At 41.3% G+C, this 21,089-nt stretch overlaps 1 protein-coding gene across 12 annotated transcripts in view; it reads left to right on the top strand.

The window, feature by feature from the left end:
* Positions 1-21,089, top strand: part of PLAG1 (PLAG1 zinc finger) — a 51,424-nt gene that overhangs the window by 14,176 nt on the left and 16,159 nt on the right. For 4 of the 12 annotated variants that reach the window (XM_042857008.2, XM_065585571.1, XM_065585572.1 and 1 more), the window contains one exon: positions 13,407-13,523. The exons of 4 other annotated variants lie outside the window; for them this stretch is intronic. The gene's annotated coding sequence lies outside the window, so the exon portion shown is untranslated. Of the gene's footprint in view, positions 1-13,406; positions 13,524-14,984; positions 15,104-19,412; positions 19,487-21,089 lie in introns of those variants that run through there. 4 more of the 12 variants (XM_042857009.2, XM_042857006.2, XM_065585573.1 and 1 more) reach the window with 3 other exon arrangements.

The following is a 21,089-nucleotide window of genomic DNA, read 5'->3' as shown; positions in this document are numbered from 1 at the left end:
AGAACAGTGAGGGTTGGGGAAAACGTGGGAGATGAGATAGAAGTATTGGTAAACATTTAAAGGTAAAGCCGCAGTGCTCATGCTGGGAAAATGACAAGCTAAGAAATGTTGTTCTAAAAAGTATTTTGTTGTAATCCTGTATCTGTTATATGTGAAAATACTTATTAGATTAAATTGTGTTGAAAGGGATATAGATAATTTAAATATTTTTAACTTTAGTCATTTTATAAACCAATATCATGGTGTTATAGCAGAAGAATAGCAAAAGACAGATTATTAACCAAAAAACCTATGTAAAACAAATGTTTCTAAATAGGCTGTTGAAATAGGACTTGTCTACACATACAGTGATGCAGCTACGCAGCTGTAGCGCTTTGGCGTAATACTGTCTTCACTGATGGGAGAGCATAATCCATCTCCGCAAGAGCTAGTGAAGACTTCCCGTTCACATAGCACTGTCTAAACTGGGGAGTTAGGTCAGTATAAATACATGGCTCAGGTGTGGCTTTTTCACACCCCAAGTGACGTAGTTTTACCAATGTAAATTCTGAGGGTAGACCTGGCCTAAGATTATTCCCAATACACATCCTGAACATTTACAATTTAAAGCCTTGATGGGAAAGCCGTTGCATTAAGCTGTTCTGTTTCAAAGCTGTGCAGCTAACCTTTCTAGCAGGGAGGATGTTTGGTTCTTCTAAGATTATATCTTAACTCAAGCTAATTCTGCAGTAATCTACACTCAAATTAACTCCTTTCTAGTTAGGTTAGCTAAAATGAGAACGGCCATACTGCAAAATAACACTCGAGCAGCACAGTGTAATTGGATTAATAGTAGAGAGTAGCTGTGCCCCAACTGCATTACTGGTTTGAGTGTCATCTGTGCTTAAACTTCAGCCTATGCTCCTTATGGTCCAGCTAGCTTGAGTTAGAGATATTTGTGTGTGGACAGGACTGGGTTAAGGGCAACACTTGAGTTATACCTTGAACTAACTGCACTGAAGACAAACCCTAATATTAACAAATGGTGTATATGTCGCTCCCTAAAGCAGCAAGTGGAGCTATCTCAGTTCGCAGCTCTGCAGCAAGATTACAGAGAACTGCTGTATGCACATTCCCTTACTAAGCAGACAGGATAAATGCTAAATCAGAGCTTTTCCCCAAAAATAACTAAAGTGCATTTACTCAATAAAAGAATGATATTGAATAAACTTAGAATGGTAGCTGAGGGTTTATCTGTCTGGTTGGCTTGTTGGTTTCTTTGTTTTTGTTGAGGGGCAGGAGGTGTTAGGAAACTTAAGACTGACTCACTTCTCTCAGGAGCTTCTTTAGGACATTTGTCCTCTCTCAAACACACTCAGTAATCTTATATAAAATTAAAGTAGACCATTGCTTATTTGCAGACTCTAATTAATCAAATAGCAGTCTCTCTGCCAACCAGGAAAGACTCCCGACCACTGTAGTGAATGCGATTTCTTAATAATAAGACTTGATTGTTTAAAAAAACAAATAATTTACAGTATGTTTAAATCATGAAGTATTATTAAAATGATCCAAAAATTGGCAAAATAATAAACACAGATTCCTTTTACTTGTTCACTTGCTAATTTGCAGAAGTATTGTTCATGATGGGCTTCCCAATCAATATGAACTTAAGAGGTTAATGTGTCCTCAGAGTTTCCTGACACATTAATCCATGCTAGTATAACATGTATTTTCTTTACAGAGATTGCTCAACATTTCCTTATCTTAAAAATATCGTAGTTTAAGTGATTTTTATTAAGAAACTTGTTTCTTAGGAAAACTATTAAATACTTCTAAATACCTTGCCCTTTATATCTAATATTTTTGCAACTAAGTATAGATTTTTAATTTAGTATTTGTGGCTGTATTCTCAAATTGCCATATTGTTACATACGTCTATGCAAGTAATATAGACCTTAATCCATTGCTGTCCACCTCACCAGAACTAATTTCAGTCAAAAGACATAGCTTGATTGTCACAGTCCAGGGTGAGTTTGCAGTTAAAAAACAGCACAAAAAACAAAAAAAGAGCTAGCAGCTCAGGGGAAAAACCCATAATTTTACTTGTTAATTGACTAAGTTTGAGACAGAAAACAGGACTTGAATGGGAGGCTTCAATGCTATTTTTAGTCTCCATTTTCAGAGCAGAACTGTGTTTTTTAAAGACAAGAATCTACTTACTGAAAAAGTTTATATTTAAACAAGACATGACAGGCAACAGTTCAAGCCTGTAATAAACTCATTGCAGTGAGGGAAGACCAGGAGGACAAATTAGTTTTTGTTTTGTTTTGTTTTTTAAATGTGGATTGAACAGGTTGCTTTTCTTTCTTTGCTACTTAATCGCTGCTTCTGAGAGTTTCTCCCTCTTTTCTCTTCCTTATTTAATGACTTCTTTTCCATACATTATTATTCTTTCATGCTTTATTCCAAGACCTATTAACTTTTCCTCCTTGACTGTTGCATACATACCTTGAATATACTAAACAGGGAAAACGATAAAATAGGGTAAAACTGTCCAATAACTTTGTCAGCGCCTAAACTGCCCTTTCAAAACATAATCCATTGATTTTTAAATTTTTGTTTAAAAAAAAACTCTCCTCTTGATCTTTCTTTTACATCCTTTTACATAGATATAATCATTAAGAAACAATGTCTTCAATATTTGTCTCAAATATTTGATTTTGTAAATTTCCATTTATTCCTCAATTCATCCTTTATATTCTATTATATATATATATATATATATATATATATATATATATATATTATTCACCATTTCCATTGATTTTTTTCATTATTACCTTTGTGTTAATATATATCTTTTTCCTGTGTGAGTTTATCTAATTTTTTCACTTTCCTCTGCTCAGATAGAGTATAACTATCTCCTCCCTCTCAAAAGAAAAACATTAGGGCCCTGATTTCTGATGGATGATCGGTCATGAAGGGGCCCTGAAAGTGAAAACAAGCAACTTATATTTGATGCAATAGAGAAGAGGGAGCCACTGGAGGAATGCAAAGAGAGGGGTGACACGTTCAAAGTGATGTGCTAGGAAAATGATATCTGCAGCACCATTTTGAGTGTATATGAACAGGGCAAGATTGCATTTGTCAAGGCCAGAGAAAAGGATGTTGCAATAATCAAGATACGAAATGAGAGCCTGGGCGAGAGTTTTAGCTATGTGGAGAGGAAAGGCCATATTTTAGCAATTTATGCATAAAGAATCCATAGTCTGGATGTGAGAACTAGGCATCATCTTGGACTCTGACCAAGGTTATGGGCCAGAGTGATAGGTAGAATGATGATGAGGTTCACAGTGATCGAGGAACAGCTAGCTGGGGAGATTAAGAGCTCTGTTTTAGTCATGCTGAGCTTGAGTGAACAGCTAGACCTCCACAAGGAGATGTCAGAGAGACAGACTAAGCCTTTAGTATGGATAGGAGGGGGTAGGTTAGGAATAGTGGAGATACCAGCCCTGTCAAATTTTCTGTAATCTTCCCAATTTTTACATGTAATTATGAATTCAGGCCTTACATCTATGACTTTTGCATCATTCCCCATGACTCGGGTCCAGTGAACATATCAAATATTGCTGCAGGGGCCATTCTTCACCACCAGCCCTATGGCAGATGCACAGACTGCGCAATGACAGGTCTGACAGGAGGCAAGCAGTGGCAGATTTGAATGGGGTTTGAGGTGCCAGATCCATCACCTAGGCTGGGTGTTGCACTTTAGCTGCCATGTGCACTTGCTGGGTTATGTTGATGTGCTCTAGATACCTTGTAGAGCATGCCAGCAGGATCCACACTGGGCAGTTAGAGCACAACACGCCACCTGTGACTTGGGTGGTGAATCCCATGCCCCAAACTCCATTCAGAATCGTTGTCGCTTGCCTACTATCTGATCTGTTGCTGTGCAGTCTGTGTGGGAGGAAAAGCCAGAAGGGCAGAAGGAGGCAGTTGTGGTGGAGGAGGAGAGGGAATGGGACACTGGAGGGAGAAGAGGAGGATCATCCCGGGAAGCAGGTCTGGGCCTGGCCACGGTAATTAAGGAACCTAGGTAGCATAGCAGGGAGGCTTTCCTAGGACCAATCCTCCCCTTCTTTCAGTTTGGGGTTCAGGGTGCAATGGGGGGGGCTTGGCCTTAGACAGGAAGGGTGCCCCCCCCCACGCCTCTCAGGCTCCCTCCTTAGAATCATAGATGTATAGGACTATAAGGGACCTCAGTAGGTCATCTAGTCCAGGGGTTCTCAACCTTTTTCTCTAAGTACTCTCCCCCTCCCCCCCCCCACCAACATGCTATAAAAACTCCATTGCCCACTTCTGCCACACCACTGTTTTGCTGCATATAAAAGCCAGGGCCAAGCAGGGCAGTTGCGCAGGATCCCATGCCACATAGGGTCCCGTGAAGCTAAGTTACTCAGGCTTTAGCTTCAGCCCCATGCAGTGGGGCTTCAGCTTTCTGTCCTGGGCCCCAGCAAATCTGTTGGCCCTGCTTGGCAGCCCCCCTGAAACCTGGTTGCAGCCCCCCGGGGGCCCCTGGGCCCCAGGTTGAGAATCACCGATCTAGTCCAGCCCCCTGCACTCAATGCAGGATAAGTAATAACTACCATCCCTGACGGGCGTTTGTCTAACCTGTTCTTAAAAACCTCACTGATGGAGATTCCACCAGGCGTCATAGCAAGGCAGCTTTCCTGAGACCAATCCTCCCCTTCACCCTGTTTGGGGTGAGGAGTGCAATGGGGAAAATTCTGATTGCATCCCTGGTGAGAGTAGTTCCATGGGGGCAAGCAGGCACGATTTTCTTTCTACGCCCTACTTGCCCCAAAGCTTAACCACCACTGTTTATCAAAACGACTGCTGCGGGTGATAAAATGAGCCACATATACCAAAAAACACTCAAAAAGGTTTCAGAAGTTCAAAAATGAACTATATAACCAAATGTGATTAAGCTGTCAAGAAAGGGCAATGATTATGTCTACTGTCAGCTTTGTCCCATGGACAAATCTGTTGTGCATGCCGGTCATAACTATGTGAAAATTCACGTTAATGTGAAAAAGCATGTTGAAACTGCAAAAAACAGCAGCTAGCAGAGCACAGATATAAAGCAGTTCTTCACCATGGAAGTTGACAACAGCATGCTCTATACCAGAATGTTGGTAAGAGGATTTCTCATCAGGTATAACTTGCCAGTTGTGGCGAGCAGTTTTCAGAAAATTTGAGATATGATTGCATTTCCTGATTTCAAAATTGCCAGAAAATATGAATGTGCACACACAAAAACAGCCATCATCAGAGATGGCAAATGATGTAAACCATCTAATAGAAAGCGTTCACGATTTAGTCTAGCTAGTGATACCAGCAGTGAAGCAGACACCAGCAAGCTGTTCCCAATCGTGATTTGACATTTTGATTACAGCAAATGTAAAGTGATCACCTAGTTGCTATTGGTCCCAGCATGTCCAGAGTGTGCCACTGGAGAGAATATTTTTCAGCTCTGAATCCAAATATGGAGACCAGGAAAATCCTGTTTGGCTTTTGGAAGTGATAGTGCTTCTGTCACAATGAGCTTGCACAAGGGTGTTGCAGCATTAATTCGAGAGCAACAGCTGTCTCTTTTTTTTTTTTCTTCTTCTTCTTCTTCTGTCCTGTTCTCCCCCTTCCCCCCCCCTCCGTGGGCTGCCCATGTCACCTTGTGCACATCATGGCTGAGAAAAGTGTGACGTGCCTGTACATCAGTGTTAATTTTTAGCCTTGCGTGTGCTTCATCATTTGTGCCTGGAGGTAATAAGCATTCTTATTTTATTTGCTCGCTGTCTGGACTTTTTACTGCCATTTTTTATAAGTGTGGGCCACAAAATCATTCCACCTAGTTCCAAGTCCTGTGAGCCTGCTGAGCTAAAATTCCACCCAATTTACTGTGTAGGGTAATTGCCAAGAACACCATGCAAACAATCAGATAAATAGTGTGGTGATCCCTGTTGCACTTTCATATGGAAATTCCCACTACAATTGGGGAAAATAACTTCCTAACTCATTGTTTACTCGCAAATGACTAATTTAATAATACTTTTGAAACTTCAGGTTTCTTAATCAGAAGGAGGTATCCTCTTTTTTTGAACTACATAGTCTCGAATGGTGTTCTCCAGTGTAAATGACACTCAGATACCACATTGGTGGGTGTAGTAAATATGGATACACCTATTCTCCTTTGCTTTATGGCTTGAATCCTTTATTATTGGTAATGTGGTAGTGCCTGCAGGCCCCCATCAGGATCCATTGTGCTAGAGGCTGTACAAAAACACACGCACACATCACATTACAGTGTAATCGTGAGACTAGATACAACAAACAGGAAATGGGGAAGAAAGATAAGGGTAATAAAATAAAGTACTTACAGTACTTTGTAGTAATTGCACTGCTTGACAATTACTGAAGCTACCAAAAATTTAATAAATAAATAAATAAAATCAGCTATCCCTGACTAATACACAGCTAAACCATCATTCCTCCCACTGAACAAAATTTTCTCTGGAGGGAAACTTTGTTGTGAAGAATTAGAATGGTCTGCTGAGACAAGCGTCAGAAGTGAGAATTAAGTCACTTCTAGAAAAAAGATAACATCCAACTTGTCAAACCCTAGGCTATGAGGGAAGACATACAGTAGGATGCGAACAGATGATTCTTGAAGCAGCCTGAACCCCAGCGAGGGTGTGCTGCAGATCGGAGCTTGTTGGGGGAGGGGGGGGATTTCACTGTTCCCATTAGGCAACAGAACATATTTCCCTGGAGCTTTGGTGCACCAGCTAGCTTGATTGTCTGTCCTTTCCCTTGGGCTCTCTGCATCCTACCATCTTATAAAACATCTTAGTGCATATGCACTGTGCAGGACAAGACTGAGCCTGAAGGTTCAAGTGAATGGCTCTTCTGTTTTTTAAGAATCAAATTTCTATTACATTTTGACAGGAATTTTTTAATTAAGGGATCTGATAATTCCATCAGTTATGCTTGAACAACAAATGTTGAGGTCAACTGACAGGATGACTGGACCCATAAGTTCAACGAATCTAGGAGCATTTTGAAGAAAAATAATTTTTTTCTATGTAGCACATTCTCAAAAAATGTCATTTCTTCAAGAGTACTCATCAACTGGAAGAGGGTGAAGAGAAACAAACAGGTAGTTGCAAAAAGGCTGCTTTAGAGCTGCAGCTATGCCTTCTAAATTTAGGGGCTGTCCCCAGAAAGGCATGCTAAGAATATCTTTCTATCAGAAGGCAACCCAGTTTTAGGGAGGGTCAAGAAGAAATCCCCAGAGAAAGTGTCCCCAAGGAAGGAGCTGTTTTTGTGTTGTATGCAGATCCACCATATTATGACTTTACTTTTTAAATTATAATTTTTTGCAACATATAACTCTGTGCATAATATGTTATACCTCACCTCTCACATGTTGGTGCATATTAGAAAAGAACAGGGACTGAAATATTCAGTCAACCAAGCTGCTTCAAACAATCCAGTGTTTTCCAAATGTTTTGAAAGCTGAGCCTCTCTTCAGGAAAATGAAACAAATTCCACACATAATCCTCCCCTCTCCCCCAACTGTGCCATGTGTTGTTAAAGGCCTACCTGTCTTAATTTATATATCTTAAGAATACCCCCAGCTTATCTTTTGTACACCATTTGGTGGGGGGGGCACATCTAGCACTTAGAGAAATGCTGAGGTAATCTAACTAGTAGCGTCTCCCCCTCTTCTTCCTCTTCTGTCCTGCTTCTCACCCCCAAAAAGTGAGAGACCAGCAATCTGTTCCATTCACAGGCAGACTGACTAGCTTGGATATGGCTGAACTAAAAATGCCACCAGTGGGGTAAAATATGGTCTACAGCAGGGATTGGCAACCTTTGGCATGCGGCCAGTCAGGGAAATCTGGCTGGCTGGCTGGGACAGTTTGTTTACCTGCAGCGTCTGCAGGTTCAGCCCATCGCAGCTCTCACTGGCGCAGTTCGCCATCCCAGGCCAATGGGGGCTGCGGGAAGGGCAACCAGCAGCCCCCGTTGGCCTGGGACGGTGAACCGTGGCCAGTGGGAGCTGCAACCGGTTGAATCTGCAGATGCTGCAGGTAAACCGTCCTGGCCCACCAGCGGCTTTGGCCGCATGCCAAAGGTTGCAGATCCCTGGTCTACAAAGATCTTCAGTGGCCTCCAATAATGCCTTCTCTAAGTGCGGAATGAAGGCAAAGCAGATCACCTCCAGGTTCTATTACTGAATTCAAACATTTTCAGTTCCTCTATCATGGAAAAGTAAATACTGTTTTGAGACTTTATTTTTTATTTAAAAAATGTACATTTGCATTATAATTAGTTTTAGCACTTAAGGCAAATTTACCTGTTAACTCTTACTTTCTATAGCCTGCATCACCAAAGCATGTAGAAGATAGGCCTTAAAATATTTTTTTAATTTCACTTGTGGAGCTACATAATTGACTGCCAAATTAAGTGGTGGTATATGTCCCCCCCTGTGCAAGAGCAGCCCATCTGCATTAAGAGTTTGCATTGATGGAACTAACTTGATTTAGTTACTGATGCAAATTTTATTAATGTCTAGTTATAAAGATTTAAACAAATTATATAATCACCCATGATAAATTGGGGCATAGGAATTAAAGCTGTTGTTACCATTATTGTTTGCCAGTGAACTTTAGACATTACCTGTTAGGACAAGATATTAAACAACCTAAATCAAGAATCAAAAAGAAAACCTCTAAAACCAGTTAACTGAACTCTGAATAAAATAAAAGATCTTTAAACAAAAGAAAAGTCCTAAAGTAAATGTCTGGTTTTGTCCATTATGATTCTTGATATCAACACTAGTCTTCTATATTTTAACACCCCCCTTTGCTTTTATGAACATATGTTCCTAGTTGATTTCATTCTTTCAGGTTTCTGGCTGGAAATGTCTTGTGTTTAAGAATACAGTGGTAAGGGCTTTATCTGGAAAGTGGCTGAATACCCCAACTCCCACTAAAGTCATTAGGAGTTGAGGAGTGCCCAGTCACTTAGGGTATGTCTTCACTACCAGTGTTAAAGTGCTGCCTCGGCAGCGCTTTAACATGGCTGTGTAGTCGCGGCACCAGTGCTAGGGGGAGCTCCCACAGCGCTGTAAAAAAACCCACCCCCATGAGGGGAGTAGCTACCGCTCCCAGTGCTGGTACTTTACACTGCCACTTTACAGCGCTGAAATTTGCATCACTCTGGGGTGTGTCCCAGCTCTCATTTTGTGAGCTCAGTCTTGGCATGGTCCATAGCTAGGGCCCTACCAAATTCACGGCCATGAAAAACGTGTCACGGGCCATGAAATCTGGTCATGTGTGCTTTTACCTTATATTATACAGATTTCACAGGGGAAGACCAGCGTTTCTCAAATTGGGGTTCCTGACCCAAAAGGGAGTTGCAGGGGGGTCACAAGGTTATTTGGGGGAGGGGGCTGTGGTATTGCCACCCTTACTTCTGCGCTACCATCAGAGCTGGGTGGCTGTTGGCTTAGTGCCCAGCTCTGAAGGCAGCGCCCCACCAGCAGCAGTGCAGAAGTAAGGGGGGCAATACCATACTACACCATGCCATCCTTACTTCTGTGCTGCTGCTGCTGGTGGCTCTGCCTTCAAACCTGGGTTCCCAGCCACTGCCTTCCAGCTGCCCAACTCTGAAGGCAGAGTTGTCGCCAGCAGCAGCACAGAAGTAAGGATAACAGTACCACAACCTTCCCCCCCCCCACACACACACACACAATAACCTTGCCACCTCCCCACAACTCCTTTTTGGGTCAGGTCCCCTACAATTACAACACCATGAAATCTCAGATTTAAATAGCCGAAATCATGAAATTTATGATTTTTTTAAATTCTATGACCAGAATGGGCCGTGAATTTGGGGCAATACCATACTACACCATGCCATCCTTACTTCTGTGCTGCTGCTGCTGGTGGCTCTGCCTTCAAACCTGGGTTCCCAGCCACTGCCTTCCAGCTGCCCAACTCTGAAGGCAGAGTTGTCGCCAGCAGCAGCACAGAAGTAAGGATAACAGTACCACAACCTTCCCCCCCACACACACACACACACAATAACCTTGCCACCTCCACACAACTCCTTTTTGGGTCAGGTCCCCTACAATTACAACACCATGAAATCTCAGATTTAAATAGCCGAAATCATGAAATTTATGATTTTTTTAAATTCTATGACCAGAATGGGCCGTGAATTTGGTAGGACCCTACCTATAGCAGACACTTGCAATTGCAGGGAAAGTCCTGCTCATCCCCAGGCTGGAACATACTGAGGGCAGACAGAATTTTCAGGAAATTCAGAGCTTAAAATCTAAGACGTCTCTACTGAGCATGGGTGAACTGTAACTTTTGAAAGGCTTATAACTAGATCAAATTGGGCATATTTCCAGGGGGAGGTATCACATTACCTCACTGGTGCAAAGACCACGCCCTGTCAAATTTCAAGTCCCTACACCGGGGTAGGCAACCTATGGCACGCAGGCTGAAGGCGGCACGTGAGCTGATTTTCAGTGGCACTTACACTGCCCGAGTCCTGGCCACCGGTCCGGGGGGCTCTGCATTTTAATTTAATTTTAAATGAAGCTTCTTAAACATTTTAAAAACCTTATTTACTTTACATACAACAATAGTTTAGTTATATATTGTAGACTTATAGAAAGAGACCTTCTAAAAATGTTACAATGTATTACTGGCATGCGAAACCTTAAATTAGAGTGAATAAATGAAGACTCGGCACACCACTTCTGAAAGGTTGCCGACTCCTGCCCTACACCAAAGCATAGGTATGCTAAGAGCTTTTCAAAGAAAAGGCACCAGAATTTTTTAACATTTTTTTCTGTAGCCTTATTCTTGGAAATGGCTGAACTGTTTTGGCTGAAATTGGCCATGCTGGGTGTATGCCTTCAGGATTAATTTTTTGGCAGATTTCAACCATATAGTTTCACAGTTAAAAGAAACTGAAAATAGGGTCTTATAATGGGAAGTGCCAGGCAACCTTAATAAGCCTATAATAGAGTGGGTTGATATTTCTGAGCCTGTGGCAGGTGGAATCAATATTATTGAGTGTGAAATCCTGTGTAAGATAGTATAAGAATTATTGTCCTGCTTTTAGTTAAAGTTTGTTAACAAGCCATTTTGTCAGGGCTTATCAGTCCACTTAGGAGGCAAGATGAAGCGCAGTGCATTTCACACCACTGTTCTCTATTGGATTGATTAAAGAGTGGGTTGTCTTATAATAGAAATTTTTTAAAAATCAAAACAGTTTTCTTTGAATTTTGGGACCTAATATGGTTTGATAACATTGGTGTCTGAAATGGCCACATGTTGAATCCCTTTGCTATCCATTTAATGCACCTCAGGCTGGCTACTGTTAGTCCACTTCACTTGGGAAGACTGCCAACTACCCATTCCCATTTCCTGCAGCCCTAATATTTGTGTAGAGACCACCAGTGGAGTGCATTCTTCTCATCACACCCACCTGCATGGGAAAGGCTTCCAATGACACTTGTCCACACCCTTGCAGAGCACCTTCACTTTTTCGCCATCACAGAGCTTGTGAGGAGGTTAGCAGCAGATTTCTTCCCAGTATGTCGCATCAGTTTGTATGAGGATGCTGTTAGTGGATTGCTTCCATTTGGCAGTGAAATGTCCAGTGAGATCAAGGTGTTAAATGAACCATTCTGAGTGCTGCATTTGACACATTGTCCCTTTCATTTTAGAAGCATAGGGTTAAAATGTTAATACACCTTTGAGAATCAGTGTATTAAGACTGATAAAAGTTTTCAATTGATGTTCATTTTGAATGATGTTTCTTCAGAAAAACTCTGCAGCCTATAGGCACAAATAGGACATAAAACATTTTCCAGGCATAACTAAATTACACATTCTCAGTGTAAAAATCTTTCATTGCTTAAGTCAGGAATTTGTGTCATTTGGCTGTAAAGCTTCAGTTTTATTTCCAGCTTTGGGCTAATTAAAAAAACAATAGCACTGTTTTTTGTTTTTTGTTTTAAATTATCATGCAAAAATGTTTGTCTTGAATCAGACGCCATGTAATTATGGATAAAGGCTCTGTTATAGAACAAACTGGGTCTTTGCAAGATTTTTGTGGTGGGTAACTTTTTTGTTTGGGTTTTTTCACTAAAAATACTTATTTTTCAAATTGTTCATTATGCCTTTTCTCGTGTTGGATATTGTTTGAGTGTTATAAGTAAGCAGTTCTTAATGTATTGATGTCTGAATTTTTTGGTATTTATTTCAGTGAGATTTTGTCAGTTTGAGAAAGATGTATACTGATTAGCAGATTACCGTAATCAGGCTGAGACTTCAGTAACTTTTAGCCTCAAGGTGCTTATTTTTAAGAACTTTGCTTTTTTGTAGTTAGTCCTAATCAACTGTTGCTATGGAGTATAGTTTTACTTGGTTAATGTCCTAACTATGAATATGATAAAAGAAAAATATTTTTCAAACTCCTAGCTTAAGTAGATAGAAAAGATGGGGAATAGTAGGTGGTGGTTTCCAGGATCAGTGAAGTTCAGGAATCATAACTGGTGAGCTCCCTGTCTCCCTTCTCTGCTACCATGTTTTTTGTGAATGGAGAAAGTGCTGGCTTTTTAACAGTGTGCTGTCCCTGGTTCTTGCCTGGGAGCTCGTCTCTTCTATCACTTTGGTTACTAGATATTTGACCAACTTCAAACATCACTCATTCCTTTGGCTCCTGGAAGAAACAAGGAGCTTTCTCTCTTGTGTTCTCCACTTGCCATACCCTTCTAGCTGCTATAGGGAATTCTTCCTCTTCCCCAGCCTGTTTTTGGGTCTCCTTCCCCTGTGAATAACTCTAGCACATCTGCTGTGGTTTGCAGAAACAACATGAAATTGAAGTGACTGACAGTTTCACAAACACCCAGGCTTTCTGTAACAGCTGGGAAACTGACCAGAGTTGTTAATTTCATTGCATTGCTGCTACTGGGCTAGACTATGAGTAGCAGTAAAGGCACTGACCTAATTTGTCTGCAGACAGAAGAAGACACTACTGCATCTTTTTACAGTACATTTGGTTCATGTTTTGAAAGGTTTTCTTCAACTAGATATAAATTTTTTTTTAAATGAAAGCTTAATGCCTTTGAGAATTCCCTGTATTGAGATCCATGCTCTGTAGTTGCCTGCCTTTGGTGTAGAAGCTTGGAAGTTTTTGGTCCTTTCTTACAGCCTTAGAAACAGCAAGCTGGAACCGAGGACTGTCCATTGCCTTATCTCTTAGGCATCTGTTAGAGTTTTCTAGGCATAGCATTTGATGTAGGTGGTTTATCGTTTTTTGTTTTGTTTTTATTTTAGACAACATACACTTTGTGCTGATGTGGACTTAGTTTGGCCCTGTTGGTTAGCTCTCAGCAACTGGGATGTCCACTGCTAAGATCAGTGCATCATATGAAGCTATAATGTTGGTGACAGGTGAGTAAATCCAGTGCTTGATCTGTTGTGGATATAATCCCTATAGGTCCTTACAGCTCCCCAAACAGAGGTGCCTCAAGAAGCCCTTGTTTGAGGAAGTTTAAAGACTCCTTCATTCCAATACAGTGCTAAGCCCTTGATGTGATCAACATAAAGGGATTCTAAAGAGTCTAAGGGCAGGTCTACACTTAACACGCTGCTTAAAATGCGGTACAGCTGCAGCACTTCAATGAAGATGCAGTTATGCCAGTGGGAGAGCTTCTCCCATTGGCGTACTTTAATCCACCTCCCTGAGAGACGATAGCTATGTCGATGGGAGATGCCCTCCCGTCAACAGAGCGCTGTCTACGTTGGGGGTTAGATTGATATAACTGCATTGCTCAGAGGTGTGGATTTTTCACACTCCTGAGAGACGTAGTTATAGCGATGTAAGTTTGTAATGTAGATGTGGCCTTAGTCCTAGTTGGCTAGCTGTAGTGCTGATTGGTGAAGTCAGTGCTAAGGGATTTCTTGATGTTTAAGTAGAAGTTGTTGAAGTGGAGAGGAGAGGTGAGTTGGTGATAAGCAGCTTTGCACTGAAGTCCAATACTGGTGATCAGGAGGTCTATACTGAGGCTGCCTCAGCATGGACTTTGGCAAAGAGAGCTATGATATCGGATGTGGAATCAACCTCTTTGGCTTTGTTGCCATTCTGAGAGCAGAGGATCCAGTGATCATCTGTGCCATATCTGTCAGTGCTGGATTGCTCCACAGTATTAAAAAAAGAAAACCAATTCATTAGTGTGGGAGATGTCACAGTATTGCTCTCCTTGGCCTCAACCATTCTTGAGGCCTAGGTGTCAGCCTTCAGCATTGGCTTCTTTGGCATTGATATTTCCTTCTTGTCTTGTCCCAGAGGTGTCCTAACAGACGGTGAAGCAACACTCTCCTTAATATAATGTATCTGGCTCTTATCTTCCTCATCTTCTGTTACTCTGAACAGGGAACCTTCAGCAATCCAAACTTTGACTGTGGGCCCTCTTCTGAAGGAAGACTAGATTTTGTGTCAAGAACTGCCTGGGTGATAGACACTGAAGATCTTTCTAGGGTCCTTTACTACCTGAAGATGCCAGGTGCAGCTTATGGCTCCTGACTTGCTCTCTGGTCAGGATGATGGTCTGTATTCTGGTCTTGCAACAGACCCACGTAACTGCCTAGCAATCTTCTGATCCTGGAGGGAGGTGGGGGGTGTCTCTGTTTTTCATCTCCCTTGTCAACAGGGACTGCTGTCCATATTGGTCAATGTGAGCACAATAATCCTGAGGTCAAAAGCTTAGACAATGGCCTCCTGAGAAATCACAAAAGAGACTTCAGCCAGATTCTCATCACGGAAAGAGAGTTGCCTTCCACCAGATTTGTCTTTCCAGGTGTTTTCTTCCCTAGGCTCTGATCAGATTTATGGGATGCTGAAGATGAGGGGTGCAATGCAAGAGTCCTCTGAGGGTTCACCACCTTTACCATCCAGGATGAGGCAGTGTGTAACTTCTCCACCTGATGCTGTCAGAAGCTTCAAGGAGGAGATCTTGGGACAGCTTTCAAAGGTGCTTGATCTAGAGTCTTACAGTAACCTAAGACAATTTAGGCAGGTGGCCATTCCAAATAATGGAAGCATCTTAGAACCTGCAGAGTATTTTTGGCTAAACTCTGCTGAAGTCGTATCTACTTCCAAGAGGACAGATCCCATCTATTCTATCCCTGAGGGGCTTTGAATATGCCATTCACATCCTATACTTGGATCCCCGGTTGTGCCTGATGCATCAGTTTGCCATGAACTTTCATTGGCATCTCTGCCTCTAAGAACAGATATGCCATATACCAGGGATCGGCAACCTTTGGCATGCTGCTCGCCAGGGTAAGTGGCGAGGGATGTGCTGGCCGCTGCTTCCCGCCGCCCCCATTAGCCTGGGACGGCAAACCGCGGCCAGCGGGAGCCGCCATCAGCTGAACCTGTGGATGCAGCAGGTAAACAAACAGGCCCAGCCCGCCAGGGTGCTTACCCTGGTGAGCCACATGCCAAAGGTTGCCGATCCCTGCCATATACTTTGATTTTCTGGGACGGAAAAAAGCCTTGATTTGTTCTATTTCTCTCCTCCTGTAGCTAATTAGTAGGGGTTATTGGCCAAATATAACTTCTTACCCTGGATAAACTCCTGTCATTGGTAGAGCACCTTTCTGAAGAGGCCAGGAGAGAGGCAATGACTAAAGTTGATGAAGGCTGATAAGTCACAAAATATGTGAGGGTTTCACAATGCTTTGGACGCAGCTTCTAGATTTTTAGTGACAGCTACTATAATCATGAGACTATATTTGTGACTGATGGGTTCTGGAGTCTCATTTAGAAGAGAGGCCTCTATGAAGGACCTTCCATTTGAGGGCCCATATGTACAATGAGAAGACAAACCATTCAGAAAGACAACCTTGAGATCATCAGACCTCTGTTTCTTTTCCTCCTATAAACACTGAACTTTCTATTCCATTTCCTTCTGATAACCTATCTCTGCCTCTTTTGCATGCATTCCTTTATAAGATTGTTTTTTTCACAATAGTTGTGGATGTTTGGTGTGGTAATTGGTTGTGTTGGTGAAAGGAACTTAACTGGATTAAAGATTGGTATCTCTAGGGGACAGAATTAAGTTTGCAGCATGTGGTCTGTAATGTGTGTACTATAGTTGTGGTAATGGTAACGTACCTATGGTTGAAGGAGAAGAGGGTATGTACTTTTAGGCCTTAACTTTTCCTTTTAGGCCTTAAATGTTCCTGGCTTCAGAACAAAAGTATGTTGTATTAATTTTCTAGGTGGCTTTAATAGTTAGGTGGACCTGTGTGAGGTAGAAATGAAGTGCTGATGGAGAATATTTTATCCAGAAATCTGTGTATCCTTCTAATTGTCATTGCTTGTTTCTGGACCCCTTCTATTTCTGATGTTTCTTTTTGAGATGGAGTGACCATAACTAAATAGTATTACAAGTAAGGCTGCATTATAGATTTCTATATAAACTTATTTTGTTCACAATCTTTGTACGTTTTAACATTGATTGTTCCTCTGACTGCCACTGAATATTGAGCATATGTTTTAACTGAGCTGTCCACAATTGCACCCTGGAGTTTTTTCTTCTGACTGGCTAAATATAGAACTCATCAATGGGTATGAGAATAGTTCAGATTATTTCTTTCCTTGCATTTTATCGACACTGAATTTCATCTGCAATCTTGCTACCTAGTCAATTAATTTTGTTAAATCCCTCTGCATTTTTTCACAGTATTCTCTAATCCTAGGCAATTTTATTATCTGCAAAAACATTACCACCATTATGGATTATCCCACAATTGTCCACTCAAGAATTTCTTATGCTTTCCTCCCCTGTACTGATCACTATTGGCTAGGATATGGGGCTAGGTGGACCACTGGTCTGATTCAGTTTGCGATTTCCTATGTTCATTTCATTACAATTGCTTAAAAAAGGCTGCATTCTTGATAGTCATCACATAAGCATGAAGAGTGCACGATCCAAGCTCCCATGCCCCCCCCCCACACACACCCCTGTTCCATAAGGATAAGATGGTTCTGTGCAACTCTTCAAGTGTTTTTAGTAAGTAATTTATCTATATTTTCACCAATCTTCATTCAATTTTGGGAGAAGCTAGTTTGCATTGTTCGGATGCTAGAAGAGTTCTCAGTTGTTACTTGGACAGGAGTAAGTCTTCTGTAAAACACGTGCGCTGTTCATAGCCTACAGGGATACATCTAGAGGGCAGAGTGTTTCCACTGAAAGATTAAATAGATGAGATTATGTATACATATTTGTTGTCATCTGGCAGGTATCCCAGTGCCTGAGGTCTTAAAACATATTCAACTATATCCAAGGCAGGTTGAACTGCATGTCTCAAAAGAAACTCCAGGGAGATACGAGGCTGCTACTTGGAGTTCCATGCATACATGTACACTGTTTTACTCCATCGATTTGGCTTGTAGATATTATATGACACAGGAATTCAGACTTGTGTTTCATCTAGTCTAGCATCCTATCTTGATAGTGGCCAGTCCCAGATACTTCAGAGGAAGATACAAGAAACCCTGTATGGGATAACCTTCCCAAGGGAAAGTTCCCTCCCTACCCACATTTATTTGGTTTATCCCCTGAAGCATGAGAGTTGATAGCCCTTCTAAAAAACTTGTTTTTAAAACAATCCTTACTGTTATAATTCTGGATAGTCTCGTTAGCTATGTAAATGTCCAATCTTTTTTTAATCCTGCTAAGCTTTTGATCTTAATGATATCTTGTGGTAATAAAACTCGCAGGCTAATTTTGTTTAGTGTGAACAAGTTTTTATTATTATTATTATTATTATTATTATTATTATTATTTTAAATTTGCTGAATTTCAATTTCATTGAGTGACTCTTTGGTTTTCGTCTATATCATTAGTTATTTTGTATACTATTATCATGTCTCCTAGCTAATATAAACAGTCCCAATCTTTTCAGTCTCTTAACATGAACTGTTTTTTCATTCTCATTGCCTGGCTTTCAGTCTCTTCTATTTCCGCTAGAGTCTGTTGGAGACGGGGTGACTATAAATGCACACCGTATTTTAGGTGAAGGCACACCACTGAGTTATATAAAAGCATTATAATTTCAGTGTTCATCCCAGTGTTATAAAAGCTAATAGCAAAATAAACCAAAACAAAGCAAATAATAGTGGATGTACAAGTGGATCCTAGCCTTGGAAATAGGCTTTTGCAATTCAAGATTGAGGGCTATTGCATTGATCGGAAAACTTTGAAGAGCATACTCGTGCCATGGCTACTGATGAACAGTGAAGATTTTGTAATAGCTGAAATAGGTAGCAATGTCGCATTAGGAGCCCATGGTTCCTGGTTCAGGCTTCAGCAAGAATGGATTCCTAACAAGGATGCAGCCTGGATGCAGCCAGACTGGATGCAGCTCCCCAGGAAAGGGCAGGGAGCCAGCATCCACTGTGTGCCATGCAGCACTTCTTAGTGATGGCTCCCTGTGCTCAGTCATGGAGGGGTTTAGGAGGTGGGGCTGTGTCAGGGACTAGTGGATCTGTTAATATACATGGATCCCTCCACACACACACACTCCCTTCCCAACTTGGTGGAACAGAGGAAGCACAGCAGGAAGCTGTGGTTACTGTAGCCCTCAATCTGCAACAGTAGTCATGAAGTGGATCCAAAAGTCTGGGAGTGCGAATGACTCTACTTCCTTCACCTCCTACATAGCTTTTCCATAGCACAGTTCCTTGATTCAGGTGGCGTGCTGGGATGAAGAAAGAAATGCTGTATGAAAAATATCCCTCATTTGTCTTTTTTTAAACTCATATTTGTTTTCTTTTTTCAGCAGTGCAGTATCTTAAGTATCCCACGCACTTCAGATGCACTAGGGCAACTGGTAGTTTGTTTTTTGTGTTTTCACAAACTTCAAAATGGGTGCATAGGTGATATAACTAGCAGCAGAAGAGGGTGGTGATTGCTTGAAAATAGGGATGATGCTTTACTTGTGTGTTTGACTGAATTGGGCAAAAATTTTACTATATTCTGAGTTGTTCAGAAAGGCTTGCTGATACCAGCTTTGTGGTTTGTTCACCTTTTAAAAGGCAATTTAGCATGCAACAGAAACCTACGCCTCTTTACAAACCCTACCTTTTAATCCCCATTCAAACCACGAAAGTTTAATAGGAAAAAATAAACTATTAATTGAATATTACTTGAGATTTAAAGCAAAAAAAGCCATGAGAACTCTTTCAAAATGTGTGGGAGATGGGGGTGTGGGGTTGTCCTAAGTGTGCTGCATCTTTAGTTATGCTCTCCTAAGGCTTCTGTATTTTAGCTCATAGGGTCACTTGATATACTCAGCCAGCATCAGAGCTCCAGCAGTAGTAGCAATGGCCATCTTGAATAAATGTAAGTGAAAATTTTTCTTTAATATAAATCATCAATTTTCTATAAAGTTATTTCCTTTTCGGGTAGAATAGCAGGTTCTTGGAGAGTGGAGTGTTTTTAGGACATTTACTGCTGCATAGCAACTGAAAATCTTAGACACGCATACACCCTTTCTCCCGCAGTGTTCTAACGGGAATAGCTTTAGTGAGAAAACATACTAAAACTGGTGCCCCAGTTTGCCCCCCAAGCAGTCATAGGCCATGTCTGCACTATGGGGGCATAGCTTCAACGCCATAGCTATGCTGCCATAGCCCCATAGGGTAGATGCAGACTGCAGCAATGGAAGGGGTTTTTCCATTGCTGTAAGAACTCCACTTCCCGAAGGGCCAGTAGCTAGGTCAGCAAACCATTCTTCCATCAGCCTATCTGTGTCTACACTGGGGGGGGTGTTGGCGTAGCTACAGCACTCTGAATGGGCATAGCTACAGTGCTCAGGCTGTGGATTTTTCAGTCTGAGCACTGTAGCACCATCAGTGTAAGTTTTAAGTGTACACCAAGTCTTAGTGAAGTCAGAGAGGTATTCAGTTGCCATCTGACATAGGGCAGAATTGGGACCTTAATACACTTTTTTGACTGTTGTGTTTATATGTATCATGTACATTCAATACATGGATGTAAAACTAATTTCTGTTTGATAGCGTTATTTCTATCACTTGTGAATTGTACAGTTGTCCCAAATCCATGGGAACTTTTTCTGTAGCATTCTGTGTATCTCTCCGGTGTAGGGCATTGTACTGTGCTTGCCCTGTTCAATACTACTAGTTAGCATTTATATAGTACTTTGTGCTCATTAAATAGCTAATCCTCACAATCCTGTTAGGCAGGAAGGTAAATATTATCCCCATTTCACAGTTGGAGAAATTGAGACAGAAAGATGACGTGACTTGCCACATGGTGAATTGGCAGAGTTGCAATTAGAATTCAAGACTTTCTCATTCCCAGTCCGATGCTTAATTCTTCAGACCATGCTACTTAAAAACTGGCCCTGCCTTTTGGCATCCTGGTAGCTTTTCCAGCACAGCCAGTTCCTTTGTGCTGCCTGCATAGCAGACTTTCAAAGTGAAATTGCTAAACTCATTGGTACGTTCTACTTTTCAGCACATGGTACGAATGCAGCTCAAATGAACAGAGAGAAGTGATGTGACTGGGAGCTACTTTTTTCCATGCAATTCCAGCTCTGGGTGCCTCTAGAAGAGACATGTCAGTTGTGTTAAATTATTTAATTTATTATTTAATAAAAACAAAATGAAAAGCAAAAAAAAACCACTATTGCTATATGCCGTAAAGTGCATGAATGAAAGATTAGCATGAGTTCATCAATTTCATTTTCACTTTCTACCAATGGACTAGAACCTGACAACCAAAATGTCATTTGACTTTATTGACTACTGAAAGCATTCAGCACCAGGTCAGGAGTAGAATCCCCTTCACAAGAAGTGAAAAGTTATTGCTAACCTATTATACCACTTTGCCTTGCACCACAACCTAATTATACTTGTTAAACAGTTAACTTCAAAGATACAAGTACATAAAACTTCTTTTGAGATTAATAGCCTATGGCTAT

Source organism: Chrysemys picta, chromosome 2, assembly GCF_011386835.1.
Source record: "Chrysemys picta bellii isolate R12L10 chromosome 2, ASM1138683v2, whole genome shotgun sequence".
NCBI lineage: Eukaryota > Metazoa > Chordata > Testudines > Emydidae > Chrysemys > Chrysemys picta.
Note: the sequence above shows the minus strand (reverse complement) of the source record. Positions and strands in the feature narration are given on the sequence as shown.